The 10709-nt window shown below is 45.8% G+C and overlaps 1 long non-coding RNA gene across 5 annotated transcripts; it reads left to right on the forward strand.

Moving 5' to 3' along the window:
- Positions 1-429: 429 nt before the first annotated feature.
- On the forward strand, positions 430-5697 carry LOC123165154 (uncharacterized). 5 transcript variants are annotated; one of them, XR_006482807.1, is made up of 10 exons: positions 430-732; positions 838-1012; positions 1143-1283; positions 1635-1693; positions 1803-1980; positions 2399-2462; positions 3202-4452; positions 4772-5009; positions 5093-5152; positions 5369-5697. It is a non-coding gene; the product is annotated as an uncharacterized lncRNA (long non-coding RNA). The 5 variants fall into 5 exon arrangements; XR_006482805.1 differs by having other exon boundaries at positions 1184-1283; positions 5093-5178; XR_006482804.1 differs by having other exon boundaries at positions 1184-1283.
- Positions 5698-10709: the final 5012 nt, after the last annotated feature.

A 10709-nucleotide genomic window follows, 5' to 3' on the forward strand; every position in this document is an offset into this window, starting at 1 on the left:
GAGGAGCTTACGATTCTCTCTTCGGGGCCATCTCGATCCGCCAAAACGGTGAAGAATCGGTGAAGATCCGAGGGGGGAGTGGAAGAGATGAGAGAGGGAAAGAGGGGCGACTTGGGGGAGAAACTGCCGACGGGGGGGGGGGGGGGAGATGGGAAGGGGCGTGGGGTCTCGGGCAGAATAACTGTCCGGACCCTACCGCCAGGGGTCCTGGCGGTAGGGTGCGATGGAGGGGGACGACAGCCGTTTCTGCGAGCTGACGTGGACTAATACCCTACCGCCAGGGGCCCTGACGGTACGATGTATAACCCCCTCTGGCGGTAGGAAAAAGGGTCAAATCTCGAAAAAAAATCGAACCGGGGTCAGATCCTGAAATTGTTTGAAAAAGGATCAAAACACGAAATTTAGCCTAGGAACGTGCGGTCCCCGTCCTCCTCGATCCCCAGTTCCCCACATCCCTCCTCCCCACCAATCCCCCATTCTCCCCGCACCCCTCCTCCGCACCCCGCGTCGGGCCGCCGCCGTTTCTCTATAGCCCTCTCTTCTCGGTCTGCTCGTAAAGGTCGGCCACGAGGAGGTTCACCGGTCCGTTCGTCGTCCTTGTCCCTAGGCGTCTGTTGCTAGAGAGAAGGACGCCAAGGCTCAGCAGTTTGTGACGGCCCCAACGGACGACGGACCCGGCGGGACAGCGGGCTCTAGCTTTCTCTCCCTTCTTCTTCATCTGGACAGAGAATGGTGAGATCTTACGTACTACATCATGTTGATTTTGTCTTCTTGTTCATGGTTAGGATTTGCAGTGTAATTTGGTGGTTATTCTTTTGCTGGGACTCTCCTGCAAAGACTCTGCTCAAATGCATAGTCAGGCAACACCGGAGAGAGCTGGGACGGAGGCGACTCTGAGGAAGATGAAGGCCAAGAGCGGTGCCGCCGCAGGGGAGAGGAGGCTGGTGTTCTCGAGGACGGTACTGCTCCTCTACGCCTGCAGCTTCGTCCTTGGCGTGCTCTTCACCGACCGGTGAGCCTTCTCCTCTCCCCCTAGATTCGTTTTCGCTTGACCCTCGTCCTAGCGGAGTCCTTGCTCTCCCCGCTTTCTTTTTCTTGGATTCGTTTGAAAGCTCGCCGATGGAGTGCTCTGCTCGTCGTAGGCCTGCAGCTGATACGTGTTCTATGGCGATGGTTTGGTCAGGTTCAGAGCGATGCCTGATTTAAAGAGCCAGGTGGTGGTGCAGCTGTGGTGACAGGAAGAGGAGCTACACATCGTTTCTGAAGATTTTGTTGCCAAGATGGTACGCAAGGCCAGCTGACTAATCAATCAACCTTATTAGCCCGCTGCTCTCCTACTTATTTTCTGTTGCATTTAAAAAAACATTACATGTTTGTAAACTTTGACATCATTAGTTTTATCAATGTAGAAACGACTGTAAACACCCATTGATACTTCGATCGACAACATCTGTTTTTGGCTCCTGGTTTATTTCAGAAAAAGAACATGTTTTTGAAGATAATATAAAATCATGTTATTTTTTACAAGAGCGAGTTACGGAGTGAAAATGGATATTTTAATAAGAAGATAATCCTGATGTTCTTCAGTTTCCTCTTTGTTTTGTAATTCTGTGAACATCCTTTCTTGATTTCAGAAACCATCTGACGACAGGGACGTGATGGGGGAAGTGGCAAAGACTCATGAGGCCATACAGTACGTCGACTTGAATATTGAAAAATAATCTGAATTTGTTTGCATTTTTGCATTATATTTCTATTGGGGGACTAATTGGAATATATCATAATTGTGTCTACATATTTAGACAAGTCGATCGCCACGCTGCAGATGGAGCTGGCAGCGCGGTGCAGCAAGCATGAGCTGCTTAAGAGTGCGGATGACAAGGCAGGAAAGGAAAAAGGCTTTTGTGGTGATTGGGATCAATACCGCCTTCAGTAGCAAGAAGCGCCGTGATTCTGTCAGGGAGAGATGGATGCCTCAAGGTTCATTACTTTGCAATGTTGTCTCCCTTGTTTTGGCTGTTTTGGCCTAGCTGTTGCTTTCTGCATTTCTTGTTCTTAGTTAGACCGATGAAGAGGAATGTGTATTTAATCAATTAGGATTATGACGTGCAGATAGCAAGGAAATAACAGAGAAATGTGCAAGTACTAAATCCAGGGATCAAATAGGATCATCTATCGTCCCAGCAAATAGAATCAACTAAATGTGATTTTTTTATCATCATAACAACTAGAATAATCAGATAGGTTTATTTAACATCATAGCTTCCTTGGGTCATACAGTTTGTTTGTTGCCTGCATACTTTCTACTAAGAGTTGAGCTATTTAGATTGGGGTGGGTCATTTAGTTGTCTGGCATTTATTTTCATTTCACCACATATATCTCGTCGTTGTTTATCAGATGAGAAACTCAAGAAATTGGAAGAGGAAAAGGGAGTCGTCATTTGATTTATGATTGGGCATAGGTAAGGTTACTGCCACTAAGGTTCAATATTTAATAACTTGTTTGTTGAAAAGAAAATCATAAGATGAGGTCCCGTAAAAGACAAATCATAACATAGAACACATATATTGTAAATATCTCCATGGAAAGCTTACATATTTTAGACAATAAAAGGATCCCATAAAGCCTCAATGTTATAAACAGGTGCAGATGGGGTTTCCCTAATTCCCTATCTTTAAACAGGACACCACTTGTCTAATTGCTACAGAGTTAGAAAGTAATTGGACAGTAAGTAGATAAGGACATAAATCTGCTATTTGTTGTGCAGCTATGAGTCAACTGTGCATGAACTGAAATGGGAAGATTGAACAAGTTCTGAGCTGCTATCTGGAGCCATAAGTATGCAAGTTTTACAAAATAGTTTTGATGAAAAATCAAAACAATACAAGGAGCCTGCGTAGATGCACATATTTTTGATTAATAACACTCATTTTAGTGTTAAATATGTCAGCTTGTATGCCAGTAAGTGTGTAAGTTTAGTCTAATACTCGCTTTTCTTTTTCCTCAGATCAAAAGCCAAGGATCTGTTGGGTGATAGCTTGATTCTAAGGCATTAATAGATTTACAACACATCCAAAAATTTACTGGCATTTTGTATTATATTTATTCAAGTCGCTGATTGATTCTTGACTATCACTTGATCAACTATATTCATTTTCTAATACAAAGCCACTTCACTAATTATCTTATGACTGTTGCAGGGTTTAAAATGTGAGTATGATGTGCGTGGAGAGATTGTCATCCATGCCCAGGTATTTCAAGTGACCAACAAGTGCTATTTCAGTAATTTGAAATCTCCTGTATTCAGAGTTTAGTCAACTCTTAGTCATGTTCTTTAACAATCACTATGTCTAATAAATGTTTAGTACGATGCACTATTTTTCTGAATTTTGACAAGCAAGTGCATCTTTGGTTGCGCCGATCGGATCGGATTCGATGCGTACATGGAATTGATGGGCTGCTGACCGCTTCATCTGGTGTTTCCTCTCTCGTGTGAGGTGCATGTTGTTTTGAGAGCTTGAAGCAGCAGAAAGCCGATGGAGGGTCTTAGGGATGACGAAAGCGTCAGTGACGACATCAGGCGAGAGAGATATCGAGACTGCAAATCGCTTTCCTGTTTTTGCATTTCTTACTGTTTATGTAACTTTGTCAGTATTCAGATCATATAGCCTATGGGGAGCAGTGTAAAACATAATTTGTTGATGCTTAAAATTTGGAGTGATATGTTTGATACATCTGCACTGTTGACATGGTCTTCTTTAATGAATAACAAGGTGGTCCAGTAGAATTGTAACTTTAGAGCCCTGCAAATTGTCTGTGCAAATTATGATGCTGGTTTATAGAACTAAATTTGTGGCGTGCCTCTATTTTATCTTTAGTTGTAGGTTTCTCCGAAGCTTTATTGTGGGTTGTGTTACTTGCCAAACAAGTTCTAAGCACAAGTCAGATCCTTTCATGGCTACCCTTATAAGATGATATACAAGGAAGTTTGTTGCTTAGTGTAATTAGACAAGTGCTTGGATTATTCTGTAGTGAAATAATGTGATTTTTCATCTTCTTTCTGTTCTTAGATCAGCTCACCTTTGGCCTTAGCCATACAAAGTAATTTGTGAAGATATATGTTCCTTAATTTGATCCCACCTTCCCTGATTAAACATATGTCATTAATCGATTTGATTATTGTATTAGTGTCTCTTAAGTTCGCTGGAATCGCTTGATGTTTCCTTTGAATTTAGAAGAAGAGATTCCAGCCATAAGATTCTTAAGTTCGTTGGCTCTGCGGCCGCATCATGGCAAGACGGCCACAAGGCAGCTATTGCATCCAGGCACACAAAGGCCACTGATTGGATCAGCGCGAAGAAACCCGTTCGGATTGCCGCCGCAAGCCTCGCGTCAACAACAAATCAACGTCTGCACCTACATCCACTTCGACAGGCCGTCAGTCAAAGCAGGTCCATTTTACCCTCCTTCATGCAGATGAGTCTAATCAAGTTTATTTCAAATTTCAATCTAGAGTAGTTACACTTTTTCGCCTCTGCCTGCCTGTTTTTTCTAGCAGAGTTGCATTTCTCCGATTTTCACAGCTTCAAATAACTACCTACGAATTGCGTACGCGATTCATCATCATTCAATTACCCTGTACCCTATGTGAATTATATTCTGAAGTAAAAGTTGACAACAACCTACTAGCTGTACATACTTTTCTAGCTGGTACAGAGTAAAACGAAAGGGCATGGTTAAACCAAGTAACAACATGGCATTTCCTTGCAGAAATTGCAGGATGTTATCTGCATCAATGATGATAGCGGATCTTCTGAATCACTTCCTCAGCTTAACAATGTAAGCTCACTCCAGCAACACAGGAAATACAAACCAGCTGTTATCAACATCAGTGACGGCAGTAATGATGGCGGGTCTTCTGAATCACTTCCTCAGCTTAACAATGTAATCTCACTCCAGCGACGCAGCAAATACAAACCAGCTGTTATCAACATCGGTGATGGTAGTGGTAAGTGCAGCCTGCTAATTTTTCCTTTTTAACCTCCTACTTGTATTCACCTTTTAGGCATCTTACTGTCCATAATTACAAAGGCCCTTCACATCATCGCAAGAAAGCCAGCAAAGACAAGCAAAAGAAGCACACATCCGATGGTACAGAACCATCTACCTGTGCCACTGTAATACCAAAATGCCTTATTTAATTTGTCTTCCTATAGATGCTAATCTTTCAAAAACCTCCTACTAATTATAAACATCAGCACCTGCAATTAGGCCCATAATCCGTACATGCAAACAATGTTTTCATTTGATCTTCTAATACCAGTGCATACTTATGCTTACACCAGCCATTTTAAAAATCATTCATAGGGGAACCCGGCTGGAAGCTTTGATGATCATTGCGCATGGGGTAACAAAGTGAAGCTTTACAAAGATCAAGTCAGAAAATTGAAGCGTCTCATCGCTGCAAAAAAATCACACATCAATTGTTACATTTGCCACATGAGCCTTCAAGTACCTCCGGAAGTATACCATGCAAGCATTATGCGACAGTGACACTGCTTATTCGTATGTTCACACCTTCTGAAAACCAGTCAGACTAAGAAGATGACTAAATAAGCTCTACAACTGCCTATGTATGTGTTTCTGTAAAACGATCTACCTCACTCTACTATCTCTGATAAATTCACATTGCATTATGTTTGTAGCTACATCCCCTACCTATTCACTACTAACATCGCTACTAACTGGCTTCTTGCGCCATTGGTGCAACCGGGTCATCTAGTGTGTTGAGAAGCACATGATAGTTTCCCCAATGTACAAGCCAAATGTACGTACGTTTACATTTATATATTTAAACGTGCTACTACCTCTGTTTTAAAATATAAGACGTTTTGATAGGCTAATGGGGATAACTAGTATACCAAAACGTCTTATATTTAGAATGGACGTAGTAGCCTATCAAAAGGTCCTATATTTCGGAATGAAGATAGTAGTACCAGACTTTTTGGAATTTGACAATATAGAGTCTCTCCAATTCATATTACTTAGGCGACTGCTAGGTGCCAGCGCTGTTGGGGAACGTAGCAGAAATTCAAAATTTTCTACGCAACACCAAGATCAATCTATGGAGATTCTAGCAACAAGAGAGAGGGGAGTGTATCTTCATACCCTTGAAGATCGCGATGCGGAAGCGTTGCAAGAATGCGGTCGTTGGAGTCGTACACGAAGCGATTCAGATCGCGGCCGAATCCGATCTAAGCACCGAACAACGGTGCCTCCGCGTTCAACACACGTGCAGCCCAGTGACGTCTCCCGTGCCTTGATCCAGCAAGGAGAGAGGGAGAGGTTGGGGAAGACTCCGTCCAGCAGCAGCACAACAGCGTGGTGGTGATGGAGGAGCGTGGCACTCCAGCAGGGCTTCGCCAAGCACTGCGAGAGACGAGGAGGGAGAGGGGTAGGGCTGCGTCAAGAGAGAGGAAGACTCGTGTCCTTGGCAGCCCCAAAACCCCCACTATTTATAGGAGGAGGGGAGGAGGGTGCGCCCCCTCTAGGGTTCCCACCCCTAGGGGGGCGGCAGCCCTAGATGGGATGGAGGGGGGCACGCCCTAGGGTGGGCCTTAGGCCCATCTGCGCCTAGGGTTTCCCCTTTTCCCCTCCTAGCTGCGCCTTGGGCCCTGGTGGGAGGCGCACCAGCCCACTTAGGGGCTGGTCCCTTCCCACTCTTGGCCCATGCAAGCCTCCGGGGCTCGTGGCCCCTCCCGGTGGACCCCCGGAACCCTTCGGTGGTCCCGGTACATTACCGGTGACGCCCGAAACACTTCCGGTGGCCAAAACCTCACTTCCTACATATTATTCTTTACCTGCGGACCATTCCGGAACTCCTTGTGACGTCCGGGATCTCATCCGGGACTCCGAACAACATTCGGTAACCACGTACTAACTTTCCCTATAACCCTAGCGTCATCGAACTTAAGTGTGTAGACCCTACGGGTTCGGGAGGCATGCAGACATGACCGAGACATCTCTCCGGCCAATAACCAACAGCGGGATCTGGATACCCATGTTGGATCCCACATGCTCCACGATGATCTCATCGGATGAACCATGATGTCGGGGATTCAATCAACCCCGTACACAATTCCCTTTGTCAATCGGTACGTTACTTGCCCGAGATTCGATCGTCGGTATCGCAATACCTCGTTCAATCTCGTTACCGGCAAGTCACTTTACTCGTTACGTAATGCATGATCCCGTGACCAACTACTTAGTCACATTGAGCTCATTATGGTGATGCATTACCGAGTGGGCCCAGAGATACCTCTCCGTCATACGGAGTGACAAATCCCAGTCTTGATTCGTGCCAACCCAACAGACACTTTCGGAGATACCCGTAGTGCACCTTTATAGCCACCCAATTACGTTGTGACGTTTGGTACACCCAAAGCATTCCTACGGTATCCGGGAGTTGCACAATCTCATGGTCTAAGGAAATGATACTTGACATTAGAAAAGCTTTTAGCAAACGAACTACACGATCTTGTGTTATGCTTAGGATTGGGTCTTGTCCATCACATCATTATCCTAATGATGTGATCCCGTTATCAATGACATCCAATGTCCATGGTCAGGAAACCATGACCATCTATTGATCAACGAGCTAGTCAACTAGAGGCTCACTAGGGACATGTTATGGTCTATGTATTCACACATGTATTGCGGTCTCCGGTTAATACAATTATAGCATGAACAATAGACAATTATCATGAACAAGGAAATACAATAATAACCATTTTATTATTGCCTCTAGGGCATATTTCCAACAGGCGCGCCGGCCGAAAGTTTTGGCCGGGAGCGCCGCGGTCTATCTGATCTGGATCCCAACCCCAACTCTTTCTTCTTCCTCCCGGTCAACGCTTCTAGGGGAACGCATCCGTGAAAGATCGTGGATGTCGCCTAGAGGGGGGGGTGAATAGGCGCTTTAAAATAATTACGGTTTCGGCTTGAACAAATGCGGAATAAACCTAGCGGTTAATTTGACAAGCACAAAATCTACAACAACTAGGCTCACCTATGTGCACCAACAACTTATGCTAAGCAAGATAAACAACTAAGTGATAGCAAGATATATGACAAGAAACAATATGGCTATCACAAAGTAAAGTGCGTAAGTAAAGGGTTCGGTTAAGAGATAACCGAGGCACGCGGAGACGACGATGTATCCCGAAGTTCACACCCTTGCGGATGCTAATCTCCGTTTGGAGCGGTGTGGAGGCACAATGCTCCCCAAGAAGCCACTAGGGCCACCGTAATCTCCTCACGCCCTCGCACAATGCAAGATGCCGTGATTCCACTAAGGGACCCTTGAGGGCGGTCACCGAACCCGTACAAATGGCAACCCTTGGGGGCGGTCACCGAACCCGTACACTTTGGCAACCCTTGGGGGCGGTCACCGGTACCCGTCAAATTGCTCGGGGCGATCTCCACAACCTAATTGGAGACCCCGACGCTTGCCCGGAGCTTTACACCACAATGATTGAGCTCCGAACACCACCAACCGTCTAGGGCGCCCAAGCACCCAAGAGGAACAAGCTCAAGGGCACCAAGCACCCAAGAGTAATAAGCTTCTCAACTTGTAACTTCCACATATCACCGTGGAGAACTCAAACCGATGCACCAAATGCAATGGCAAGGGCACACGGAGTGCCCAAATCCTTCTCTCTCAAATCCCACCGAAGCAACTAATGCTAGGGAGGAAAATGAGAGGAAGAACAAGAAGGAGAACACCAAGAACTCCAAGATCTAGATCCAATGGGTTCCCCTCACATAGAGGAGAAAGTGATTGGTGAAAATGTGTATCTAGATCTCCTCTCTCTTTTCCCTCAAAAACTAGCAAGAATCCATGGAGGGATTGAGAGTTAGCAAGCTCGAAGAAGGTCAACAATGGGGGAAGAACACGAGCTCAAGAGATAAAGTTCATTGGGGAAGAAGACCCCCTTATATAGTGGGGGGAACAATCCAACCGTTAACCCCACTTCAGCCCCGCAGAGAGCGGTACTACCGCTTGCCCCTATAAGCGGTACTCCCGCTCCCCCTCGCGGTACTGCCGCTGGGCCCAAAGCGGTACTACCGCAGTGGCAGAGCGGTACAACGGCCCCCACTGCCGTGGCCAGTACCGTAAAACCCGACACGAAAAAAGACCCCTCGAATCAAGGCGGTACTAGCACGAGACCGCAGCGGTACTACGACTGGGGGCTACTAGCGGTACCACCGCTCAGGAGCGGTACTACCGCTTGTAGCACCCAAGCGGTACTACCGCTCCGGCCCGCGGTACTACCGCTAGGAAACCAAAACTGCCATAACTTCTGCATATGAGCTCCGAATTGAGCAAACTCAAGCTTGTTGGATAGAGGAAGACGAGTAGCATCAAAACAACGACTGGTTATAGTAAGAAGAGGCAGGGGAGGTATGCCAACAAATAGAGGAGTGAAACCTCCAACCGAGAAGAACCGGCATAACCTCCAACATCGAAAACATCATAGAAGATGCGAATGAACTCCGTTTTCGATGAACTCGAGCTTGTCATCAAGATGACCATAAGCTCCAAAACTCACAAAGAGAAGAACCAAACAAGAACCAATAAAGATGATGCAAGGATGCAATGGTTTGAGCTCTCTATGAACGATACGATCAAGCTACTCATCGAGAGCCCCCCTTGATAGTACGGCAATCGATCCTATAACCCGGTCTCCCACCTACCATTATGAGACCGGTAAAATAGAAAACCTATCAAGAGCAAACCTTTGCCTTGCACATGGTCCACTTGAGCTAGATGATGACGATCTTGACTCCCTCAAGTTGGACCACCTTTCTTGGTTGCGTTGGCTCGATGAAGACTAGTTGATTGCTCCCCCATACTCCACTATGGGTGAGCCACTCTTCCGCACATCTTCACAAGTCCATTGTCACCACAATGGACGGCAAGCTTCAAGCATTTGATCTCTTCATGATGCTTCACTTGAACTTGCATACCGCAACATCTTCACAAGTCCATTGTCACCACAATGGACGGCAAGCTTTAAGCATTTGATCTCTTCATGATGCTTCACTTGAACTTGCACACTGCAACCTAACCCCACAAAGAACTCTCACGAAGATCATGGGTTAGTACACAAAGCGTAATTGACAATGCTTACCACACCATGGGATCGCTTGATCCCTCTCGGTACATCTTCTACGCTTTGTGAGTTGATCAAGTTGATTCACTCTTAACTTAGTCTTGATCAACCATGAATCTTTTCAACTCTCTTCATTTGGATGATGTCTTGAAGATATACATGAATGATCACACAATCTTCTTCTCCAAGACATGCTTGCAATAAGCTCAACTCTCACATGACCAATCTTTGGATAATTCCTTAATAACACCTTGGTCACCACATAAACTCCTTGAAACCAACACATGAACTTCAAGAAATGCCTATGGACAAATCCTTCAAATATAACTCAAGGCAACCATTAGTCCATAGAGATTGTCATCAATTACCAAAACCAAACATGGGGGCACCGCATGTTCTTTCAATCCGTCACCGTCGACGCTCCTTACCGGCAGCAGCGTCTCTTGTTCCCAGCGTGCCCCCCCCTGTTGAAGCATCCTCCGCTCGCCGTGGCTCTCGCCGGCTCCGCCGCAAGCAGCTCCTGCCGGCAAAGG

The sequence above is a fragment of the Triticum aestivum genome, chromosome 7D (genome assembly GCF_018294505.1).
Source record: "Triticum aestivum cultivar Chinese Spring chromosome 7D, IWGSC CS RefSeq v2.1, whole genome shotgun sequence".
Taxonomy (NCBI): Eukaryota; Viridiplantae; Streptophyta; class Magnoliopsida; order Poales; family Poaceae; genus Triticum; species Triticum aestivum.